Genomic DNA, 26,481 nt, shown 5'->3' with positions numbered 1-26,481 from the left:
ATAAGAAAAAAACCAAACATAATTCTTCACGTAAAAAAAAAAAAGTATCTGGTATATGCCATGATTTGTTATTTCCTACCTTGGGGTAAAGATTCTACAACACTAAAAAAAAAAAGTACTGAGTACAGTAGGAACAGTACTCAATTTTGTGACTTGAGAAATATTGAGAATAGATGTCAATTCCCAATAATTCATCTATGAGCCTGAATTTAGTGGTCTTTCTAAAAATCCCTTTGCGCGTGTAGAATGCACTGGACACTTAAAAACTGTGAAATATTGCCAGGTTCATATTGTTCCTTAGTCTTCCGTCAATAGTCAGCTTAGGGTGTCACCACCAGCGTGACTAAGATGTCCCTTGGGGTTACTGCAAGCAGCCACTAAGGAATACAATCCATACGAAGAAAAAAAAAAATTGAAGGAAAGAAAATCCCCCCTCCCCCGCCAAGTACAATCATGCAATCATGTACATAAATTATGCTCTCAAGCAACTAAGGAGCCTGTTTAGGCTGTTAAATACAATCACACAGATATGTACTTGTACGAGAACCTGCCTCCTTCTTTAAAGGTGGGGAGTTTGTACCCAGATTATGCGAGAACTGAAAAACAACATTTCCAAGGGAAGCATAACTCTACTACTTATCGACTTCACTCCTATGGTGCTGGGGAGATGCCCTAATTAATGATTGTGAAGGCCTTTGGAAATATGAAGTGGTACATAAAAGCTTGTAAATAACAGTTACAGAAACCATACATTTCTTCATTAAGGTACCTAATTAGCACTCATTGAACTTGTTTGATTCCCACTCGAATTAATACAAATTATGTGCACGCACGCCACGTGGGAACAAGCTTTTTAAGTGAACACTAGTTAAAGTGATGAATATGGCTCCTTCTGAAATTGGACCCTTTCAAGCTGAAACAACACAGCTTGGCTTTGGAATAAGTGTCCCCAGACAGACATTGACACTACTTCCCTGCTGCTAGGGGCACAGGAGTGCCGAAGAGTTTGACCCTGGCCTTTGCCTGGCATTTGCTGCTGCACGATCGGCCATTTCCATCCTTGCCGTTGGGGTCTGGGAGCATGGAGCCAGCCCTTTGCCCTAGAGGCCAGCACTCTGCACAGAGGCAGCATGCCTTGAATCTGAAAGGCCCTCCCAATGGAGCTGGCAAGGATGTGCGGAGCTCTCCCGGCCTTACCTTCTGCTGCTGTGCTGGGAGCTTAAGAGACCAACACTAAATAAGTAAACGAATAAATAAATTAAAAATCAAAGGCTTCTCCTGTGAACATCTGGTCCAGTGGTGGGGCGTTTCATCTGTGGATCAGAGGACCATGTTTCTTTTTCCCAAACTGAATATGTATGAATAGCTCGATAGCCAAGATGGCAGGGAAAGGAAGCTGGATGTGGAAAGAGAAAATCATGCTTTTTTTAAAAAAATGAACCAGATATTGATTTTTACCAACAATGCAACTACAAAAGGGAGAACAGACTAAAAATGGTGACATGCTGATGACTGTCACCTACTATTTATTAAGCAACTGCTGTATCCTAAAGACAAGGTGTGTTACCTAGATGACCTCCGATTCTTATGACAAGCCTGCCAGGTCGATGGAAGCATCCCCATTTTAGAGATGAAGAAACTAAGGCTCGCACATAGCTGGTGAGTGGCAAAATTATTCTCACTCTTAGACCCGTGGTCTTTCAGCCACGCCGTGATGCCTCCTGGTGTGCATGTGTGTCTGTTTACCTGCCCAGATTAAATATGGTGGACTTTGTTGAATCAGTGGCCTAAAACCAAAGCAAGTCAGGGAGCTCCTGGAGGAAGAGTAAGTGAATGTTTGGAGGACTCTGCAAAGACCACAGGCTATAACCAGACTGCGTGTGTCAGAGCCTGGGAGAGACCAAGCACACAAGGCCAGGAGAGGCAGGATGGCCCTGTGTGATGGAAGCTGCTCGCACAGGTGGGTTCTAACTCGGTATAAGGGACCATGGGTTGTAGCCAAGAAAGTTTTAAATCAGCGGACTGTTCCAGAACTAACTTATGTCGCCTCTCCCTCCTGCACGGCACAGAAATCCTCTTCTTTCTGCACCTGAGTCCATAACTAACCTCTCAGCCTGTGTTGTCCCACCTCTTGCAGGCCAGGAGAACCCCTTAAAACCCTTCCAGCAAAGGGACAAGCTTAAGCTCATGTTATGAAAACCTGCTGTTTAAGAGGAGGTTCTGCTGCTGTTTTCCTTCCTCCTTCCCTTCCTCCCTCTCTCTTTCTTTCTTTCTTCCCATGGAGTCGGCTTTCATGCTTGCGTCAAGCTAAAGAATACAGCTAGAATTGACCTGGTCAATGCCGATCATGCGCTTCCTTAATTCAGAAGAAACAGGTCCAAAGTGTCTACCCGACGCCTTGAGACCAGTTCCGAGCAGGTTTCAGATTAAACCTTTTATTCCTAAAGGCAGTGTGTCCCACAGTGTGTTCCACGGCCTTCTGCAGGATGCCAACAGGTGTGCTGGGAAGCAGAGTTCACTATGTTAAATAAGTTTCGGAGACAGTGGGTTAAATAAGTTAAACAGTGTTGGATTTATCAGTGTGCATGGCGAATCTCAAAGGGGGTTTCCACATCCAACGCTTTCTAGATGTGTTTACCAGGACCTCTTCCCTGCTTTCCCCCGGGGAAGCTGGTAGAATATTGCTTTTCCCTTCACTTGAGTCCCCTCTGGCTTCCGTCTGCATTTTCTCAGCTCTGCACCTGCACTGCAAGGGCTGTTACATGAAAGTGAAGATCTGTTCCTTCATCCTTTAGCATTTCGTGTGGCTTCGTTGGCTTGAATCAGAGAAACAAAACTTTCAAGTGGGCACTGAGTGGTTGGCTACACAGGAGGCTCTGGGGAAGATGCCGGCTCTCATCCTGGAAATGTTTATGACAATGACCCACATAATTTCGACTTTCCTCTCTTCTGCTTTGAAGCACTAGAGGTCTCTTCTAATGCATGATGACCCAATAGAAGGTGAGTTTATTAAAATTCACTTAATTTAAAATCCCCCGCTGATTTTACCTAGGACTCCCTTTTGATCATAAATTAAAAGGTTCTACTTTTCGCTTTTTAAGTGTTTTCCTTCTCAAAAGCTCTTTATCAGAGAGGGAAAATGGAAATCCTTCCACCGGAAGCCTTCCCTGACCTTGCTGGGATCCCTGAAAGTGTGGATGGATGGAGTATAAAGGCTGCTCAGACCTTATACAAGGCTGGTGGTCACTCACTCATTCATTTAATAAATGTCTACTGAGTGACTTCTACGTGCCAGGCACTAGGTGTACACAGATGGCAAACACAGTGGTCCCTGCTCTCAAGAGTCTGGAGATGCTGTGGGCCCTGAAATAGAGAGGTGTGTTCTGGGCAAGCAAGGTTGGTTCAAAAGGAGGTGGGTTCAGATCTCATGTCATGGGGAGCGGTCCTTTAAGAGAACAGAATTTCACCACATCTCTTCCTCTCACTGAACAGAACTGTGACAGGGCGAAGAACATAAAGGCTTTGGTGGCTGGCAAATACTTTTTAACCAAGATTTTTACAAGTAAGCTTTTTACTGAAGTATAATATACATTCAGAAAAGTACATAGATCCTAAGTACATAGCACGATGAACTTGCACAAAGAGAAATCACCATTGTAATGAGAACCTGGACCAAGAAACAGAACATCATGAACAGACCAGAATCCCTATTATAGACCCCTTATAGTCACACGTACACCCACTGTTCTGCCATTATCCTGAATTCTTACACCACAGTTCAGTTTTATCAGGTTCTGATTTATATATAAATCGAATCATACAGTAGTCACCCTTTTTATGACTAGCTCTTTGGCTCAATATCATTTCTGTGAAGCCCATTCGTATTACTGCATGTGGCTGTAGTCTGTTCATTTAATGTGGTATCGTTACCTATACTATGAACGTATCTTATCCTAGTTATCCACTACCTTGCAGATGGACATGTGGGTTGTTCCCAGCTTTGAAAGCTGTTATAAACATTCTTGAACATGTCTTTTGGTGTCATTTGTATGCATTTCTGTTGGGTGCAAACCAACTATAGTTAAGGTAATTATTAAAGACTCTCCAGCCTGTCTCTTTCAGTTTGAAGATAGTATTTTCTGGGTCTGTATAGGGGAAAAATATAGACCGTCCACAGTTTTGATCTTAGAATGACCACTGAACAAAATGGAGCATGTTATAACGCTCAGAAAAGCCAGAGATATAGATACAAAAGCCGAGGACAGCGCCACAGAGGCTGCCTGGGGGTCCAGAGCCCCACGGGCGTTCTATCAGGTACTGAAAAATAACTACTCCTTGAATAGAAGTCAGATCTGCTGCCTGGCTTGTTGGCATGGAGATGTTAATTTTTAACAAATAATGAGCCTGCATCTCCCTACCAGTCTGGCTAGATGCTTCACTGCACAAGATGATGTCTCATTTGCTCACCAAGAAGGGCGAGACGCCTCGGATGGCGGGGCAGTGCAGACCAGCTGGACGTGCGCTAGAGCCTGACTGAATGCCAAGCTAATGGACTGCGGAAGGGCAAGGAGCATTTCTGCCATTTCCGGCTTAAACAAAGTGAACCCGCACGGAAGGGCACACTACGTATCTTTTCATCATTCACTCACTCACACACACACAGAACAAGCAGGCACTGAAGGAACAGCTGGTGAGGTATGTAGCGCTCACAGCCATCACAGACGGAATCGCCTGGGACCCCTGGTGGCGGATTCCCTGTTGGAAGCACTGCGACCGACGGGAGGGGTGGGAGGAAGGAGGGTGCAACCTTCTCTGTGCACTCCCGAGTCTGGGCAATGTTTCCAGCAGGGCCTGCCTCCCGTCCCCTGCAGCCTCCCGCGGGCAGCCACCTCCCCGGCTCTAGTTCTCACTAGTGTCTGGCAGCATTACTTCTTCGTATCTTGTTATGGGCTGAACTGTGTCCCCTCCTACCACAATTCATATGTTGGAGTCCTAACCCCTACCCAGGACCTCAGGATGTGACTGTACTTGGAGACAGAGTCTTTAAAGAGGTGTTCACTTAAAATGAGTCTATTAGGATGGGTCCTAATCCAGTAGGACTACTACCCTTGTAAGAAAAGGACACCTGGACAGACAGGTACAGAGGGACGACCACGTGAAAATGCAACCAAGATCGCCTTCTCACAAGGAAAGGCCAGAGGCGTCAGAAGGAACCAACCTTTGATCTTGGAATTCCAGCCTCCAGAACTGTAAGAAAATAAATTTCTTCTGTCTAAGCTGCCCAGCCCATGGTCCTTAGCTACGGCGGCCTTAGGAAACTAACACGTATCTCTTGGACCAGAGCTGGTAACAGCTGCTGCTTCTGCTGGTCTCTGGTGCCTCAGCCTCCTCGCTGACACTTTCAATGCTGTCTGTCCACCCCATAAACAGTCCCTTCATTAAAATACCTGGAATTAATCTGATAAGATGATGGGATCCTGACTATTACATGGACACATGTTATTTCATTTAGTCGCCTGACTGCCCCCATGAAATTGGGATGACTATGCTTATTTTACTGATAAGGAAACTGAGGCTCAGAGATGTCACATAGCTCGTGAGTGACAGAGTTGGGATTTCCATTGAGGTCCTTCTGCTCCAATGGCAGGGTGGCTCACTCTGCAGGCCTGTAGCAGGCTGGACGAATGAGCGGTCTCACTGAATCAGAGGCCCATAGGGTAGGAAGAACCCTTGGACGTCATCTAGGGCAGTGTCTTCATTTTCCATAAATGGGGAGACCAGGACTCAGAGAAGTGAGCTCAATGTCCTAAGGTCAGGATGCTTATGCAAACGGCAGAAACAGGACTTGGATATGAGTCTTTTGACTCCAGCTTTGGTACTTTCTGTTGCTTCCTTGACTAGTCTGAGAGTGAAGGCAAGAACAGAGTCACTTCCCAAGTCCCACACTTGGATTACCCGGGGACCCGACCACAAAGATTAGAGTAAGGGTCCCAGCATCAATCCACACGTTAGCCCCACGCTTGCTAGCTGCACGACCTGGGCCAAGTGGCCTGATTACTGCTCTACAGCTCAGGGTACTCTTCTGTAAAACAGGTATGAAAGACTCAAAGGACTGTGGCAAGGATTAAAAAAGACAGAATAGACCACTTGGCACAGTGACTAATATAAAGGCTAGTTTCAATTACATAAGAGCTATTGTTATGACCTGGGGCAGGTTTTTTTTTAAACTCAAACTAAGTTCCTTTTCACCTATAGGTCCTGAATCCACCACTCATAAGCTGACCAAAAAGAAACGACACTGACAGCTAACAAAGCTGGCAGCAGCCCACAAGCAGGTACCTGCCAGGCCCCAGGCACGGTGCTAGGGATGCCCATCACCTCTGCTCCTTATAACATCCCAGAAATACCAAGTAAGTAACTAAGAAGCTCATAAGTAAGAAACTAGATTCAAACACAGTTTTATCAGGATCTTGAGCCCATGCATTTTCTAATACCATTGTTGATGAGATGAAGTAGGACGTGACTAGTACAGGAAACTAGATGCAGAAAAGCACTACGTAACCCAGTCTACATCTGTGATGTTAAGATGCAGTTAGTGTCGATATGTACAGACAGCCCTGTGTCTCACTGACTGTGTACCCACAGCTCCCAACACAGTCTGTGGCACACAGTAGGTCTGCTCAAGACAAGCCTAATGACCTGCACTGGTGTTGAACTTAAGTGAATTCTTTCCAGGAAGTTGGATCTCAATCAGTAAGTGCCCAGAGCAGAGGAAGGGCTGAGATGGCTCTTGTATTAATGTGAATCCCTACTGTACCAAAGCCGACTTCAAGGGGACATTTCAACGGGGTGAGTAGGCAGTTCTGTCTCTGTTTCCGAGCATAACCACAGTTCTAGAGAAGGCTTTGGATTTGGCTGAGTGCTGGCCCTGTAGTGTTGTAAAGACTTGGAGGCCCAAGATGCAGGTTAATTCTGAATCCGTTACTTATTTTCCATAGAACCTGGGACACGTGATCAAATGTAAACTTCTCTCTCCTAGTCTACAAGATGGTTATGGTGATATTACATTTATTTTTTCACTCAATTGATACCTGTTGAGAGTCTCCTATGTACCAAAACCGATTATGAAAACAGCAATCCTTATCCTCTCGGAGGATTTATGCTAATAGAAGACAGACAATAAGCAAAGTAAGTAGGTTAAACATATAGATGATATATGATGAGGATGACAGAGCAGAGAAAGGCAAGAGGACTCAGGTGGGGGACCTGTTGAAATTTTCAATGGGAGGTTGGCAAAGGCTTCTCTGAGAAGGGGATATTATTTAAGCAAAGACCCTGTAGGAGGCAAGAGAACATGCCACGCTGATATGGGGCAAGAACTCTGGCAGAATCACCTACAAGTGCAAAGGCCCTGAGCGAGCTGATATACTGCAGGAACAGTGAGGAGTGTCTGCCTCCTGGGCTGCTGTGAAAATTAAACAAGGTAATAATGCACATGAAATATCACATTCATAACAAGTGCTCAATAAATGTTAACTAGGACTATTAACATTATTCCCATGGGCACACAAAGGCCCCTGTCTACTGGAAAGTGACTCTCGCAGGCAAGGAGGCCATGGTTACCTTTTGGGGTCTGAACTAATAGATGGGCTATCTGCTCTCTGACAGCCAATGTGGCAAACCCATGAGCTGTCTGGTTCATGGAAGAGGATTTACTGTAAACTGGATTAGCAGGGCGTGCATTGAGTGCTGGGGAAAAAGGAGGGAGAACTAAACCTAGCTTTGTTGTGGTGTCAGTCATTTTAAAGAATGTGCAGAATGATCCCTGGTTCAAGCCTTTGGGCAAGAGTGATCAGGCTTCCTAGGTGGCGCAGTGGTTGAGAATCTGCCAGCCCACGCAGGGGACATGGGTTCGATCCCTGCTCCCAGAAGATCCCACATGCCGTGGAGCAACTAAGCCCGTGTGCCACAACTACTGAGCCTGTGCTTTAGAGCCCGTGAGCCACAACTATTGAGCCCACGCGCTGCAACTACTGAAGCCCACGCGCCTAGAGCCCCCACTCACCACAACTAAAAAGAAAGCCCGCATACAGCAAAAAAGACCCAACACAGCTAATAAAATAAATAAATAAATTTATAAAAAAAAAAAAAAAAGAGTGATCAATGTCCTTCCTTTGATAACTTTTCCAGCATTCAATAACACAGAAAGAAGGAAGCGGGGTGGGGGAAGGTAGAGCCAAGCCCCTTATCCTTTTAAGGGGCTCTTTAATGCAGGGTGAGATTTCTCCCCAGAAAGGAACTTCTGCTTCTGTTAAATGGGGGAGGGGAAGCATGGTGAGAGCTGTACCTGTCAGCAATTGTTCAGGCAGATTCTCAGGAATCGTGATAACCAAAGAGGATCTCAGATGGATGGACTCTGTATTGGGAGGGTGGGGATCAGAAAAGAAAGGAATCTGCTGGCTTCCTGATGTTGGCTTTTAAGGGCATGCAGTCATCCTAAGCTATGCTTCCTTTTTTTTTTCCCCCAGCCCTCTAGTAATTGGATCTCTTCAAGACAGTTATGAATCTCTTTAAAATCATGGAATTATACTTTAAAAACCAACCAACCAACCAACCTCATAGGAAAAGAGATCAAATTTGTGGTTATCAGAGGTGGGGGACGTGGGGAGGGGGAATTGGATGAAGGTGCTCAGAAGGTACAAACTTCCAGTTATAAGACAAATAAATGTCAGGGATACAATATAAAAGATACATATTACTAACATTGCTGTATGTTACAGGGGAAAGTTAAGAGAGGATTTCCTAAGAGTTCTCATCACAAGGAAAAATATATATTTTTTTCTTTTGTATCTATGTGAGATGATGGTTCACTAAACTTCCTGTGGTGATCACTTCATGATGTGTGAAAGTCAAATTATGCTGCACACCTTAAACTTATACAGCGCTGTATGTCAATTACATATATATCTCAATGAGACCGGGGTAAAAGAAAAATCCTGACATTCTGAGCTCTAATTGAGCTAAATATACTCTGCTCTTTCTCCTTCTTGCCTCCACTTACCCCTACTCTCTCTGCTCTTTGTCTTTCCCAGCCTTCTCTTTGGATGCCTTCCTGGACCCTGCGCACAGCTGGCCACCCACCTCTTTTCCACCCACAAGCTATTCCCCTACACTACTCATCTTGCCACTCGGGGCCGCTTCTAGATGCTGAGTTCTCCAGGCAGGGAGAACCGGTCCCTGTGGCAGGCCTGACAGACACACCCAGAGAACGCTTACACGTGAGCTGATAAATAAATGCATGAGTTCAGAAATAAGACAGAGGACCTGCCCAGAGGTACGGAACAGAAGTTCAATTAATATCTGCTGAATGGCTAACTGTATAAAGGGCTTTGATAAGACACAAAGAAACTGGTTAAAGACAGAGATCCTCAAGGCTCTGTACAGTGCGGTTAGCTTTTTCCTGGATGGGTGGAGCCAGGACAAATCAGGCTAGGAAGTCAAAACACTGCTTTTGTGTTAAATGACTGTGACTCCCAATCATAGTCAAAAGTGTCACAAGCTTTGCACCAGGAAGTTCTCTCTGGCCCATCCCCTTAGTCCACTTGCTACCTTTGGGCCAAAGCAGAGGGTTTTAGAAAGAGCTAGCATTTGAAGTCAGACAGACCTGGGTACCACTGAATCTGGTCTCTGACACTTCCTGGCTGTGTGACACTGGGACTGTCACTTAACGTCTCTGTTCTAAGCTGTGAAATGGAGGCAACAATACAGTTCTTTTCTCTAGAGGCAAGTTTCCCTTGGGGAATATTCTACCCTGTGTAAAATTACTTCTGTGGATCTTTTCCCTCAAATACAAGCTTTTTAGTTTAATTATACAAAGCTTTTGAGGTACCTCTTGGTGATAATGTCCAAAAAGGGAGGCAACGGGGGAGTAGGGTGGTAAGATAAAGCAGTAGAAGGTGCTGGAATGGCCATGCTTCGCAGTCTAGAGCCACCTAGATTATCCCATCTGTGTGTTGAAGGGGCTGGAGAGAGGGGTGGGGAGATGATGTATCGGTAAATACCTCTCTAGGAAATACTGAATGGTTAGTGAAGGCTACTGGGAGTCTCTTTTGCCCCAGCCATCTAAGTCACAGTTGGGACACAGAATTAGGAATATGTCCCTCAATGTCCTCCAATCATATGAACATTGGGAGAGAGGATTAGGCATGGGTGGGCAAAGCACAGCACAGGAATGAACAGCTTATTGAAATGCAAGCCTGGGGGGGGAGGGGCGGGGGGTTGAGCATCCTGTAAAATTAGTATTGAACGAGGGATGATAAACAGCAATTAATCTTACACTAGCCATTATTACTAATTAGTAACGTACAAAGGATCATGGATGTTCTCAGCTGGGGGCTGTCTTTACCACTGTGTTACAGAACAAAATCCGTGATGGGATGCTCTGGCGTTTGAAGCTGAAGCTCCTGCCTGATTCCTGGTCTCACCTCAAGCTTCTCCTGCCTCTCACCCTGCAGTCAGTTCCAGAACCAGGCAAGCACGTGCCCCCAGGGGGGCTGTTGTGTTCTTGTTTCCAGGCTAGGCGCCCATGTCCGGCTCTAATGCATCCTTCAGGTCTCAGCTAAAATATCACCTCCTCATAGAGGTCCGTCCCTGATACGCTCAACCACAGCATCCTGGTTAATTACTTTAGGGAGTAATCACAACCTGTAACTCCTTTCTTTCTTCCTTTCTTTCTTCCCTCCCTCCCTCTCTCCCTCATAGGCAGGGAGTAAAGGTTCCAACAGGTCACGTACATACATTAGTCCCATTCCTTTCCTCTTTATCTTTGAAGACATCTCTCTCCAGTGGAAAGCGGGACTAGATCTCATGCAATTTTGTCCTTCTTTCAGTGCCCAGAAAAGAAATCATATCTGCATAACAACTAACATGGGTGAAAGTAACCAATAATTACTGAGCATCTATACTAGTTCTAGATCACTGGGTTCTGTGCTATGTTTACAATAGCTTACTTAACCCTCACAACAGCCTATTAAGGACATCTCCTTATTCCCATTTTACGGATGCGGTAAACCAAGTGGCACAGGCAAGATCCTGATCCAAGTCTGGATTCCCCCAATTATGTTCTTTCCACTAAACTACAAGCTTCTGCTGGTAATCTGTTTCTTAAAGGGCCAGACTATATATTTTTGGCATTGTGAGCCAAAAAGTCTCTGTTGCAACTACTCAACTTCTGCCAAGTTTAGCCCCAAAGCAGCCACAGACAAAACAAAAATGGTGTGGCTGTGTGTCAATCAATCTTAACTACTGGACACTGAAATTGGAATTTCACGTCATTTTTATCTGTCACAAAACATCCTAGTCTTTTGATTTCTTTTTGCAATTGTTAAAAATGTGAAAATTATTCCTCACTTGAGACCAACAAAGGCAAAGTGGTGAGTAAATCTGGTGCGAACCAACCCCTGTTGTAAACAGTTAAACATTCCTTAGGAAGATATTAAATCCACTCTGAATAAGGTTAAGAGTTAAAGGTTCCCTCAGTATACGTGCCTGCTGCTGCGACTTGATGCTAGGTTTTCTTTTGAAGACGAGAGCCACGTTTTCTACTTCTTTTGTTTGCTCCCTTGAGCAGAGCCAATGATGAGCCTGCCTGCACTGCACTGGACACACCGCCTGTGCTGAATAAACACACGTGGGTCCAAGGAGCAAAGCTTGCCTGGGAAGAGCAGCGACTGGGCCCAGAGAGGGGCCATTTCTCTTGGATAACTGTCTGAGCTGAGATTCCCTTACATGTAGCAGGCCCCACAGGGCTCTGCCAACCAATTCAGGATCCGCCGTGCCATTCAGATTCAGACACATCTGACCTGCTGCGGCGAGATGTCACCTATGCTCTAAGAGGAGACTCGGCAATGGGGGGCTCAGGGGCACAAGGCGGGGCCGGGGAAGGGGGGATGTTCAAGCTCAGAGGAGGCTGACAGGAACAGCTCTCAAGGAGAGACTAGGAGCCTGCCCTCTCCCTTTCTGTGATGTCACTCGCATTTTTTGCTGGGTTCTGTCAGTCCCAGGGAAAGCACAGGATCATAACCCAGGTGAGGACAGAGGTGCACATAAACCACCGGAGGGGCGTCCCTGCAGCCCCTCATCCCTACATGTAGCCCAAGGGCTTTCTCCATCTCGGCATTAATGTATGATGATCTCTTGCAATTGCTCCTAAGTCTTTTTTCAGGTTTAAGCTTACTGAGGAATAACTGACACATAACTGTATTGTTTAAAGTGTCTAACATGATGATTTGATATGCACAGATGTTGTAGAATGACTATCAAGATCAAGACATCACTTCACATAGGTAACTCTCCAAAGGAACTGAGATCAGTATCTTGAAGAGAGATCTACATACCACATTCACTGCAGCATTATAGCCAAGATATGGAAAAACCTACAAGTCCTTTGAGGATGAATGAATAAAGAAAAACGTAAGATAGATATATATCTGTATCTATAAAAGAAGATTAAGAAAGTATTTCCTCAGTGTATGTATATATAACATGTACACACACACACACACACACACACACACACGTGATGGAATACTATTCAGCCTTAAAAAAAAAAAAAAGCTATCCTGCCATTTGTGATACCATGCATGAATCTGGAGGGCATTATCCTAGGTCTTTCTTGACAGTGGTCATCTGAGGCTAGGATCCTGGTGTCGCCTAAGCATCCCCAGAGCCTAGCACGGGGCCTGATATTATTCACAGCCAATACTCAGAGTATCTCGAGCTGAATGAATACACACAAATTCAAACAGCTATGGAGTCCCAGAGTCTGGTGATGGTCAGGAAAACAGGACAAAGCGGGTAAAGAAGAGGGAAAGAAGGTTATAAAGAAAGGCACGAAGTGCAAATAAGTGTCATTATAATGCAATACCTGGAAAGATAAGAAAGCATTCCTATCTAGTAGACAGGTTATCTGGTAGACAGGAATCACCTGCATGATTTTATTTTCATTTTTTTATTGAAGTACAATTGACTTATAATATTATATTAGTTTTAGGTGTACACCTGCACGGTTTTAGAAACTACTGATGGAGGGATTCCATATCAGAGGTTCTGATGGTTTACGGTGAGCCCTGGACTCAGGGTTTTTAAACTCCCCAGGTGATTTCAATGTGCAGCCATGATTGTGAAGTATGTTCTAATGAATGATTTTGAATAATCATGTAAACCTTACAAAGAATATAGTGAGAACTGAATGAGATAAAGCATGAAAAGTACTTAGCATAGGCTTCACACAAAGTAAATGCTCAGTGCATGTTACTGGTCATCTCAACAAAATACTGGGCCCGCAATTCACAGATGGCAACAGGTTACAAGGCGGTCCACAAGCTGTCTAGTCCTGTGTATTGGGGAAGGGGCTGGACAAATCCCCTGGGACAGATCTCAGCAACTGCTCCACCAGTCTCAAGCACCGAAGCCCTGAGAAGACACTGGAAGGTATAGGCTTAAGCCCTGGACTCTGTCGTTTACTAGCTCTGCTAACTTCTGAAGTCAATTAGCCTCTCTGAGCCTCTCTCAGCTCCTCTGAAACGGGGATTACCTGAGCTAATGCACATGAATGCGCGAGTCAAATCGAAGAGATGGGGACTGTGAACTTGAGAGACCTCCAGGAAGTCAGATGCCTCTTCTCATCATAAATATGCCTTCAAGGAAACTGTGTGCTGAATGAATACCCAGTTCTCTGTATGGCAGGAAGATTCAGGATCACGTGCTCCCTTCTCTCCCTTTCACTGCAAACTGAACAACACAGGTGTCAGGGTGGCTGAGTCACAGCTCCTGGTAGCTCTTACTATGCCAAGGCCTGAGTGAGTGACACACAAGCCACTGACCTTGCATGGGTCAGCAGAGGGGGGCAGAAACGCTTCCGGGAAACGGCTATCCCTCGTGTCCACTAACAGGTCAGGTCAATTCACTTAGTCCCAGCGCTGAAATACCAGAGCCAGGTAGAGTTCCCCATGGCAAGGAAAGGGCTCTGCTTTACTTAGCCACTGGTCCATCATTCATGGCTTGAAAGACCTGGCTGCATCTTTTAGTCAGAGACCACCTGCCCAGGTCCAAAAAAAGAGCTAAAATTAGGTTCTCTGTTAGATGGCTTGGACTGCTATAGCAAAATACCATGCACTGTGTAGTTTATGCAACAGAAATGAACTTTCTCAGAGTTCTGGAGGCTGCCCTCATAAATGAGATCCCACGAAACTTCCTCACCCCTTCCACCAGGAAGACAGCCGTCTATGATGAAGAAAGTGAGCTCTCACTAGACAGAGAATCTGTCGGCACCTTGATCTTGCACCTCCTGGTCCCCAGAACTCTGAGGGATAAATTTCCATCATTTCTAAGCCCCCAGCCTATGGTATTCTGCTATAGCAGCCTGAAGGGACTAAGAGAGCACCACTGTCCTCAATTCACAGAAGAGGACACTGGGGCTTGGAGAGGTGGACTGACTGCCTTAAGTCCAGATGCACAAGCCATGAGTGACAAACTCAGGAGGAGCATCCAGTGTCCTGTTCTCCAGTTTGACAGATGCAGCCACTCTTGTTCACCTGGACAACGGCCGGTGAGGCCCAGCTCAGTGGGAAAGTTTTGGTTTTGGTTTTGATTTCTTTTTGTTTCCCATTATCCAACACACAGAAACCTTGTGATTTACTTAGCAAAGAGGAAGAAGAACCATGAGACTATTGTCAGCACTACCTGGGAAATAGAGAGAACCACTTATAAGGAAAATAATTCAGGCGAAAAGGTCTCTCTTAGAGGGCGAGGAGAAGTTGGGCGCTATCTTTTTGCACTTAAGGTCAGATTCTGGAAGCCTCAAATTAAATACACATTCTCTCCTGCAAGGTGGTGCCAGGGGAAGGAGGAAGCAATGACAGAGTAACTCTTCTAGAACAGTGGCTATGGCTCAGCAGGGTGGGCGATGGGAAATCTTGCCATCTTTTCGGGATGCAGCTGGGAAAACTCTTTAGCAGCTCAGTTTAATTAGAGGCCCCCCACCAAGTCTGATAAGCAGGGGGCTCACACTTGGCTGCCTCAGGAGGGTATTTCAGAGGACCCAGCGTCGCTGAAGGCAATGCCGTGGGTTAAGTGCCTGGGGCCTGCTGATGGGAGCTTTCGTGTAGTGTTTGAACAGTGTGCGCCTCTGCCTTAGGAGATGAAAACTTGGCTCAGGGACAAGACATAAATGGAGACAATAAAAAGGGAAGAGGATGTTGGATGAGGGTGGTTTCTCCCTAGGGCCTAGAGTGAAACTGTACATTGTTAAACCCCCAGCCTGCTGGATAAAGCTGAACTGCCTCTTTAGCATTCAGACCTTAGACCCACCCAGCTCCCAGCCTCACTGCCTACCCTTGCATGTACCTCCCATCTGGCTCCACGGCTGGGCCAGGAGTCCTAGCTACTCTGCACTGAGTGCTTCCTGTTTGCCAGGTATTTGCATTCACGTAATCTTTCCAGTGCGACTTCCCTGGTGGTCCAATGGCTAAGACTCTGCGCCTCCACTGCAGAGGGCGCAGGTTTGATCCCCTTGCTTGGGTAAATAAGATCCCGCATGCTGCATGGCGTGGCCAAAATAAACAAATTAATTAATTAAAAAAAAAAAATCTTTCCAGAAATCCTGTGAGTCTGTACTGACACTTCTACTGTATGGATGAGGAAAGTCAGCCAAAAATACAACAAACCAAAAACACCCCCAAACAAAAAAAGATGAACAGATCTTCCCAGGGCTACTCTACTAGTAAGGATGGAGACAGAGTTTGGGCACTTCGGCACTCCCTGTGTACTGGGCAGAATCCACAAGTGATTAAATTAAACAGACAAACTATGTGTTGTTCCCGGACTCTGCCAAGTATTTCCACACTTGCTGCCCTGCTGGCCTGGACCATCCACTCCACCTTCCCCACCACGGCCCTCCTGGCTCTGACACCCTTCTCGATGAATCCAAGCATGTCTCTACCCTGGTTCTCCACACTGTGGACGTGCTCCTCCATCACAGCATCCAACCACATAGCATTTAATTGTCCTTAACCTCCTGATCTTTGAGTCTACGGTGAACCACCTGTAGGGCCAGGGGGTGATGACGGTGCAAGCAGAGGCTACATCTTATTTTTAATTTCTACTCCTGGTACAGGGTCCAATGCCAGGTAGCTGGTACCTGCTGAGGGCTTTGCCTATTGAATGAACAACACACTAAGACCTGGGAATACAGAATGTTTCCCATCAGCAGCTTTCTGTGCTCTCTTCCATGCCCAGAAAGGCAGGAGTGCAGAAAGCTGGAATTTACTTATTCGTTCAACAAATATTTATTGAGAGCTTTCCATGTTCCAGATGGGGACACAGGAGTAAACAAGATTCTTGCCCTCAAGGAACGTGCATTTTTATGGGCAAAGTAAGGGGTATGAGTTTCCTCTTGCTGCCATAACAAATAGCCCTAGCAGCTTAAAACATATCAATTTATTACTTCACAGTTGTGTAGGTCAGAAATCTAGGGGCTGGGCTGGGCTCTCTGCTTGAACTCTCAGAAGGTCAAAATCAAGGTGTCAGCCAGCCTGGATCTTATCTGGAGGCTCTGGGGAAGAATCTATTCCAAGCTCATTGAATTGTTGGCAGATTTAGTTCCTTGTGGTTGTAGGACTGAATTCCCCTCTTGCTTGCTGACTGTCAGCTGGGAGACTTTACTGGCTCCTAAAGGCTACTTACACTCCTTGTCACTTTGTCCTCTCTATCTTCAAACTAGTAAAGGCACAGTGAATCTTCCTCATGCTTCAAATCTGAATTCCCTTTTTCAATATCTGTTCTGCTTCCAGGTAGAGGAAGTTCTCTGCTTTTAAGGACTCCTGTGGTTAGACTAGGCCTCTCAGATAATCCAGGATAATATCCCTTTTTTAAGGCCCATAATTATAGCTGCAAAGTCTCTTCTGCCATGTAACATAACATAATCACAGGTTCCAGGGATTAGGACAAAGACAACTTTGGCAGTATGTGTGTGTGTGGGGGGGCACATTTTGGCTACCAAATAGGCAGCAGGGGAATAATCAAAATTTTATTTTATTTTTATATTTTATATTTTTTATTTTTTATTGGACTTATATATTTTGTAATGTTTCTGTAAAGTGCAATGCAGAATAATAAATCTGAGTGAAGGGATCAAGGGTGCTACTTTGGATAAGATGATCAGCGAAGCCCACTGTGAGATCATATCCAAGTGGACTGAAGGAAGTAATGGGACAAGTGTCAGGGTGTGGGAGGCTGGCAGAAGAGCAGTCTGGGCAGAGGGCTGAGGCCCAGGATGGGAATACATTTGGGCAACAGTCAGGAGGCCAGTGGGGCTGAACAGGCGTGCCCAGGGAAGATCAGGAGCCACGCGTCTGGACAGTTAGCCAAGGCCAGCCCAGGAAGACCCTTTTCCCAGATGCTATGCTTTGCTGTGATTCACTCTGGGCTACTCGTGGTCTTTACAAATGCTAGAGCTAAGGCGGGAAAACAGGATCAGATGCATGGCTCTAAAGCAAGTTAATCGAGTCAAGGAGCTCAAAGAGCATGGAAGGCAGAACTGATAGCATTCTGAATCTGAGCACTTGGAGAATCTGATTTGAGGATTACTAGGGTGTAGGCGAGGGGGACAGGAATGTCTAATCATCAGGAGCTTGGCAAAGGCCTGCTTGATGTCTCTGACCAGGGGGTGTGGGGCATGATGATGTGAAAGGAACACACACATCCAGGTCCAGTCCTGCTCGGGGGTCTCTGCGCTCACCCCTCTCTCTGCATGGACTGCTATTAGTCTAGATCTCAGCATGGCTGCCAACTTCTCTTCCTCAGGTCTTTAGCTCCAATGTTATTCTCTCAGAGAACTCTTCCGTAAAAGATGGCTCTTTCTAGAAGAATCCAATTCCCTCCCATGCTTCCCAGCCATCACATTATGTCAGGGTTTCCCAGACTCAGAACTACTGACATTTGGACTTTGCTGTAGGAGACTCCTGTTCACTGCAGGATGTGTGGCAACCTCCCTGGCCTTTACCCACTAAAGGCCAACAGCATCCCTCTAGCTGTGATAACTAAAACTGTCTCTGGACATTGCCAATGTTCCCTGAGGCATCAAATCTGCCACCAATGTCCACTGATAACTGCTGTTCTGTGTTACTGTATTCAAAACATTGTCTTCCAAAATTATTTCATTCAACAATACTTACCCAGTGCCTAATATATGCCAGGCATGATTCTAGGTACAGGAGATAAAGCAGGGAAATTAGTACACAGAATTATTACAACCCTTGAAGAACTTACATCCATATAATTAAGAAGAAAATGGACACAATGATCATAGGCCAGGTGGCAATGAACACTATGGAGAAGAATGAGGGAGGGAAGGGGTAGAGTGAGGCTGCAGTCTGGAGATGGACAGGCTCACAGGGTTACACAGATGTATTCAAGGTATGGCAGGAAGGCAGAACGGCTGGAGCTGGGTGGGTGCAGGAGCTCAGGAGGAGATGGTACCAAAGGACAGCAGGGGAAGATTGCTTCTCTCCCAAAATAACAAGCAACTGCCCCTGAATAGGGCTCCTTTTTGTCTTGGTCAGTGGATCTCCAGGAGTTGAAAGGTGCCTGATGAAAATCTGCCTAACGAATGGACTAATGGATGGTCAGGTCTGGGGAGGCAGAGCTCAGCCTCAAGTGCCTTCACTGGACAAGAGACAGAGTTACTATCATAAGACGCTGAAGAGCCACACTTGTCTGCCCTGCTTATGCACCTCGAATGGAAAAGGAAAGGGCAAGTACTGATCTCTGACATTTATTGATCCAGACTTTGTCTCAAGCACTTTGCAAATATTATCTCACTTCCTCCTCAAAGCAACCCTGTTAGGTGGGAACTCTTCTTGTCCTGACATGATAACTAAAGAAAACACTGCTAGTTGCCCAGAATCATGGAGGCAGGACTTGAATCCAGAGTAGTTCATTTCCGGAACATAAGCAATACTGCCTTTTTAATTGGAAGAATGGAATAGGAGCTCCAGAAGCACAGTGTGACCAATACCGGAAGAGGTCAGCTGTCCTTCAGTCTCTTTTTCTGCCTTTTAACTGATGACAACAGGACACTGCTGCTACATTTACTGAGCACTGACTACATGCCCAATCTTGTCTTATAGTAAATGTATTCTGTGACCTCACCGGCCTACAACACTCCTTGGTGACATAGAAACAACAGCCATCTCCATCTCACACGAGTAAACTGGGGCTCAGAGAATCAGTGACGTGCAGGGAACCGGGGGTGGTAAGTCCCCAGAAGAGAAGACTAGGATGTATGGTTCACCTTCTCCCCCTCAGATATCTAAAGGGTCATCAGGTAGATGATGGAGCAGATTTATTCCGTGTGAACCTGCAAGGAAGCACTAAGGCCAAAGGAGATTCTGGTTCAGGATATGAAGTGGACAAGCTTTGGGTAAAATCACTGTACCAGTTCTCTGTGCTATCGAGTAGGACCTTGTTGTTTACCCATTCTATATATAATAGTTTGTATCTACTAATCCCAAACTCCCAATCCATCCCTCCGTCACCCCCCGGGACAGGAAGCACTCTTATTTGTTGCTATCAACCTCCAGGGGGATCTTGGGCACATCACGGCTTTGTGTGTGTCAGCCTGTTGAACATCTGTAAGGCCTTGGATACATGACTCTCAATGGGGACAGAACCCCTTTCCAGCACAGGCTGGCACAATGAAGAGTATTCCTGCATCTCACTTGGGTCCCACTGGACATTCATGTTATACTTGCGTATAGCTGTTATAACTACCTGAGCCTGAAACTAATACTACTTACAAAACAAAGTGCTTTTTGGGGGGCATCACTTAATAGACACAATTTGGAATACAAATCAAGACAAGATGGCACTTCCTGCTACCTGAAGAGTTGTTCACTAGTTTGGGAAACTTCTCCCAGATGGCAAACCCCAGTCACAGAATCTGGATCATCTCGCTTTGCAGCCGCTACCCTGAAGACAGCTCTATCCCGAGCACAGGCACACAAGCATCTAGTCGTTCATTAACTTCATTATGTTTTTGACTGTAGGCAAGCCTGAACAATTACACGTTGCAGTCAGTATTATTTTATAGTAAATGAATTTCCTTTTTTTTTCCTTTTTATCATAGCGAGGGCACCGTATTGATTTTTTTTGAAATTATATTTGTAGACAGTGTAATAAAGGCAATCTTTGAATTTTATTCCAGGATTGTAAAAGAGGCACTCAAGACATTTGTTACAAAAAAAAAAAAAGGAAAGAAAACAGGGCAAGGCCACTGGCTGAATGAACAGAAGGCATTTTCCTTATTTTTGCAGCTGACCCTAAGTTGAAAACTAAAATGAAGTCAAATAAAAGGACACAAAGATTGGCCTAAGTCAGATAACACTCGCCAGAGATAAATATAAAGTCTGTGCTTTAGGCTCAATAAATTTAATACGAGAGTACAGAATTGGGAACATTTGGCTGAACAGTCATTCAAGAAGCTTTTCAGCTGAACTCAAGTTCAATTGGAGCTTGATGTGCAAATGGCAAGTCTGTCCTAGGAGGCTGGTGTGCATCAGAACATGTCAGGAGTGTGTTTACAATAGTGGTTATGTGGCTTCATCTTTAAAGATTCAGATTCAGTCTCTCCAGGTTAGGGCTTGAAAAGTAACATCTTAAATAGGCATTTTAAGTGATTCAGAAAAGTAGGTGGAAGTGTCCATGTGGAGATGTGAGCCTCCAATAGTTTGATAAGAGCCAGAACGTGTCATTTGAATTAGAATGTCACCCTCAAAGAGGTGACCTGCCAATCAAGACAGGAAAGGTTTAGAACCATCTTACACCCCATTCCTTCACATGGGAAGTTCCGGAGGGCTGCTAGCTGGTGACTGGCTTCAGATACATAACGACACACAGGATGTTAAGAAGGGAAAATTTTAAGGTGTCAATGTCCTTATAGTAGGAAAATGAAGGAGAACCTACAGAACAAAAGAGAGTAAACATTTCTATTAAGTGCGGTGTCAGATGAACCACTCCTTGAACAGCAAGTATCTTTCATAGGGATTGTTCTACAAACTCCATTTAAATACTTCTATGCAAAGGGCTTGGGATACAGAGCTCAAAAAGTGACCATCTCTGTCCCCTGAGTTCACACAGGTAGGGGCAGTTTTTTTCCAAATTTGTCTCCCTAGTTCTAGGATCAAGTAAGAGTGGGGAATGCTAGTGGGTTTAACGGCTTTACTTCTGGACTTTCCAGCATCTCTTATATGTCAACGTGCAATCTGAATCTCCAAGGGAGGGACGTAATATGCAGATTTCTCAACCTTGGCTGTCCACTGTGTACAGTTTCTGAACACATATTACCATCACCTGCAATGTCTCCTAGAATTAGTCTAGAAAATGCTGGTCCAGGGTTATTGCAGGGCTGATGTTTAACTCTGAATCTCAATCAGCCTAGAGGCTCAAGTCATACTGAATTTATTTATAGATAAGCAAACTCTCCTCTACTAGACAATCATCTTCTTGATGGAAGTTCTTGGTATCACATTTTAAAAAATCATTTTCTGCCCCAAATAACAGGCACTCGGTAGCAAGTGCTGAAGGAACAAACTACATTTAAATCTGGTTTCTCTGAATGTAATTATTACAGACAGAAATCATCCAATCACAATATTCCTTCAGAGCATGAGGAGTTCTTGGTTCTTTTTTTTCCCATTTATTTATTCATTCATTCATTCCAAATCGTTACTGGAGTATGATTGCTTTATACTCCTGTGCCAGTTTCTGCTGTACAACAAAGTGAATCAGCTGTATTTATACATATATCCCCATATCCCCTCCCTCTTGAGCCTCCCTCCCCTCCTCCCTATCCCACCCCTCTAGGTCATCACCAAGCATAGAGTTGACCTCCCTGTGTTATGCAGCAGCTTCCCACTAGCTATCTATTTTACACTGAGTTCCTGATTCTTGACCCAAGAGACAAGGAGGGCTCAGAGAAATGCAAAGACTTGCTAGGGTTGCAGAATGCCAGGTGTCAGAGGCAGAGCAGAGGGCAGACCTGCATCCCACACTGCCAGCTGCTCCATTAAACTATTTAACAGTTCTTTAGCAAGTTGTCAAATGTTGGCTCCTTTAATTGCCACCATGGAATCTGCCATGGTGTCTAACTTTACCATGAATTTCCTTTCCCTTACTTCCTCATGTCCCAGTTTGTTCCAACCTCAGAGGTGAGTCAGTCCTCGAATGTCCCAGTTCTGTTGTTTTGCAGATAAGGATTCCTAGAGAAATTCTTCCTCCCTCCCTAGAGAGTTAGGTCTCCATCTGCCTGTGTCTGGCCTAATTTGGGGACTGAAAGGAAGAGGATGCATCCTACTTTTAAACTGTTCCTTAAAGCACATCCTCTGGTTAATATTACGCCCTTAATATGTCTCAGGGAGGACACATCCTCTCCATGAGTAACGTCTGGGATCCTGTGTGGACAAGCCTCCTGTAAACTTATCTTCTTTCTACCGGCCTGCCTTTCCCCACCTCTTCTCCAATCCCCTGCTACTTTGAGCTCTGTTTTCCCTTCTTTTCTTTGCTGGTGTTCGTTTTCAAGATACTCACTATCAGCACATGAAGTGGGTTGAATTGTTATGAGACTATCATAACCTTGGTTTTATTTGTTTGTTTTTTAAAGTCCTGCAGACAGCTGGCTGCTGGGTGAACGACAGCTGCTTGCACCTAGGAGATGATGAACAGACAGAATGGTCAGGAATGGACAACATCTCTCTGCAAAGATCTGGGAGTTCCCCTTTATTCCACCTGAACGGCAATGGCAAGGACCCTGTGCTGGCATCTGTCTGGTCATCCACAGCTGCTGGAGTCTAGAGTTCCCTTAATACAGAATTAAGTTGTAAACCTCTCCAGGAAGAAGGGAGTGGGATGAGTGGGGCAGATCTTCCCTCATCTTTTAGGGCTCTGTGGGCTTTGTGCAAGCAGACTGGGAAAGAAAAACAAAGATGAAGGGGAAACTGGCTGGCTCTTCAAAGGCGAATGTCTATCATACAAGATAATTCTAGGAATGAACAAAGACAGTGCATGGTAAGGTGCCTCGTAGGATGCCTCGTGAACGCAACTGAATCTGATACATGTGGCTGAACCTGAATTACTTGAAAACAGGAACTTGGCTAGGCTGTGGTCAGGAGGAGAAAGAAAAACACCAACCAACCTCCAAAAGCACTTGGATTTACCAGCTGCTCTGCAGCTACACTACGACCTTGGAGCCTCACAGCGGGCTCTGGGGTAGGACTACCATTCTCAGATCCCAGACAAGGAACCCAAGGCTCAGACAGCTTGAGCAGCTTTCCAAAGGCACAAAGTTGAAATGCAACAAGGTCAAGTCTTGAAGGCAGATCTTCCAGCTCCAACATTTCATGCATTTTCTGGGGAGTTTTGAAGTAGAACACAGCAGATATACAAACTAACATCGTCATATTTTTTTTCTAAAATAATATGAAAAGTTAATCTTTTCAAGTTAGTGGAGAGATCAAAAACTGCAAGGGGACTGCATTATATTTGGGGAAAAGCAAGAAAATGTGCTGGTTCTTTCTGACCTGAGGGCTTCGGAGACCTTAGCAAGCCCTAGGCAATCAGGTAACCACCATTTTTAAAGCAGGCAGATCCCATTCCCTGATGGAATAAGTGGCAGAAAAATGCAACAGAATACAAGCTAAGTTCATTAAACAAGCTCCCCCATCAATCCTCACACACTAGGTGCTGTTGTTCTTTATTCTATTTCATAAGGGCGAGAACTAAGGTTCAAGGATGTGAAGCAACTTGGCCAAGCTTCCAGAGAATAAACGGCTAAGTTCCAGCCTAACCAGATCTGCCTCGGTTTCCCAGCACCAAGCTGAAGGCTCAGCACAGGGTTTGGCTGGAGATACTCCATCTGGAGGCTTGAGATGTGCTGGGACTGAGGGGAACATGTTCCCTCCAGTGGAGTCCTGACAATTTCTATGAGAATCTAAGTGTCTGAATGACTCATCCACTCATGTGTGGTGCAATCCTCAGTCTTAAAATAACAAATCCCCGTCATGAAAGTCAATGCATTTTGCTGTCGCATAAATCCTTTTCTAATGATCGCTTGGTGTCACTGGCTTATTTAAATGGACACATCACTTATAACAGGGCTTTTTCCCATCTGTTCTGCCCTTTTAGAAGCAGCAAGAAGGGAAGTAACTCACTGCTTTGGCATATCAAGTAGGCGCTGCAGAGGGTTTAGGTACCTGTCTGTCTCCTGACCTCCCAGTCAGAGACAGACTGGGAGAAGCAGGAGGGGACATGCCATGTTGGTCATAATAAATTCCCCAGTGTGCTACATTTTTCTTCCCCCTGCAAACCCAGATTGATGACCGGTGGTTTCTGTTTGACACAGATATAACCATGACCCTGATGCTGTGTCCTGGAGGCACTGCCGTTTATCTCCATGTGACATCTTCTATTATTCTGCGATGTGGAAGGCAGGAACTAAACACACACCAGGGTTTACCTGAGATGCCCCTTCTCCCACCTGATAAGCATGGTGTCTCCAGCTTTATGAAAGCCTGGAGTGAATGTGTTGGAATCAATGTGGGTCCCTAAAGGGTCCAGCCTCAAATGCGCTGAGAAAACAGTCCCTGGGGAAGCTTGCTGGTAGGGGTAATGGGGTGCCACGGTTTATCAGAGCAGACCCTTGGACCTTCTGCTCCAGAAACATCCTAGAGGCTTCCTACAGGGTAGAATCCTGAACCCCCTCCCCGCCGCCCCACATCTTTCTAGAGTTCAGAGTTCCACATTTTTAAAAAGTATTCCTCATCCTGAAGCTGCTAAAGTTCAAGCTAGGAAGGTTAGTAGTTAACAGCAGGCTTCTTACTTATCAGACTACAGCTTTTAACTCTCTAAGCTTGAGTTTCCTGGGTATAAAATATAGATAAGACGAGCCCCTGCCTCATGAGGTTAGTGTGAGGATCAGATGAGATTAAAACCTAGAATGCACTGGGCACAGTGTGTGGCCAATACTTAGCCGAGATGCAGAGGCACTGCCTTCCCTGTTATTAAAACACAGAAATACCTCCCAACAGGCGAATAAGAGCTGTTGCTAGGAGCTTCTTTGGGGCTCCCTCCCTGAAGCTGGCCCTTCTCAGGGACTCCTCAGAGTTCCCCACCATCCAGCAACTCAAGGGTTAATGCCCAGCACCGCAGGGGTGCCTCCAGGATGAAGCTGTGGGTCTGTGAAGGGCTGGTGGTCAAAATTCTTCAACGGTGACCCCTGCCGGCTGTGATGCCTGGGAGGTGTTACAGGGGAAAATAACAGCCTGTGAGGCATGCCCGGACGTTCCGGCAAATATCAGCTGTGGAACGTCCCCCAACTCAAAGGGTGGCCTTCAATGCAGGCCTCCCTGACCTCCGGCGGCTCAGGACATTGACCCTGGACCTTTCTTTCCCTGTCTGATTCCAGCTTTGACCCCACTCTGACCCGATCTCTGAACTTTCACTTCTGGAAGCTTGACTCTCATCCATTTTTCTGTGGCCTCTGGGGCCCCGTGTTTGCATCTGACCTCTCGGGAATCTGACCCTCAGCTCTCAGAGTTGACTGGCTCTTCCTACTACAGACTGACCTTAGCCTCCAGAACAGGCTATCACCTATCACCTTCAAGTGGCGTCATCCCCAGACCCCTGACCCAACCCAGTGCAGCTAGTCTCAGATGCCGAGTCCTGCCCCTTTTTGGCCTGACCTACCTACTGCCCCCTGAGCTCCAAGTTCTCATCCTGACCCAGATCACGGGTCTGCATCCTTTGAGAACAGGGTACCAAAGTGGCAAAAGGGATGGAGGGCAAGAGGCAGGATTAGAGGCATTTCAAAGGGAGACAGTGGCAGGACCTGAGCCTAAGGAGAGGGAGGTTGCTCTAATTTCATTCCTTATAAGCTCCACAAGGTCATGGGCTGCATCTGGTGCACCAGCACAGGGCCTCGTGTACAGCAGACATTAGACACCACAGGAGCTGTGCAAAGAATGAATGAATGAATGAATGATGCTATTAACAAAGACAGAAAGAAAAGAGGAGATGCACGTTTGGGGTTAGCAAGCGAGGTAGAAAATGGATTGGATTTCATGGTGTTCAGGGGCTGTGGTACTCCTGAGTTCCAACTTTCAAATATTTCTGCCTTTTCTCCTTCCAGGGACATGGTTGGGTTGCCTTGAAGGTGGGCATGACCACCTGACACTCTTTAGCTAATTTAATGTTAGCAGAAGTTACATCACTTCTTCTGCTAACATTAGAGACATGCACCCCAATGTTCACTGCAGTACTATTTACAATAGCCAAGACATGGAAGCAACCTAAATGTTCTTTGACAGATGAATGGATAAAGATGTGGTATATTTATACAATGGAATATTACTCAGCCATAAAAAGGATGAA

The 26,481-nt window shown here is 45.5% G+C and overlaps 1 protein-coding gene across 1 annotated transcript in view; it reads right to left on the bottom strand.

The window, feature by feature from the left end:
- The window catches only part of LARGE1 (LARGE xylosyl- and glucuronyltransferase 1), a 558,406-nt gene that overhangs the window by 90,584 nt on the left and 441,341 nt on the right, over window positions 1–26,481 (bottom strand). The window lies entirely within an intron of this gene.

The sequence above is a fragment of the Hippopotamus amphibius genome, chromosome 7, assembly GCF_030028045.1.
Source record: "Hippopotamus amphibius kiboko isolate mHipAmp2 chromosome 7, mHipAmp2.hap2, whole genome shotgun sequence".
NCBI classification, from domain to species: Eukaryota; Metazoa; Chordata; class Mammalia; order Artiodactyla; family Hippopotamidae; genus Hippopotamus; species Hippopotamus amphibius.
Note: the sequence above shows the minus strand (reverse complement) of the source record. Positions and strands in the feature narration are given on the sequence as shown.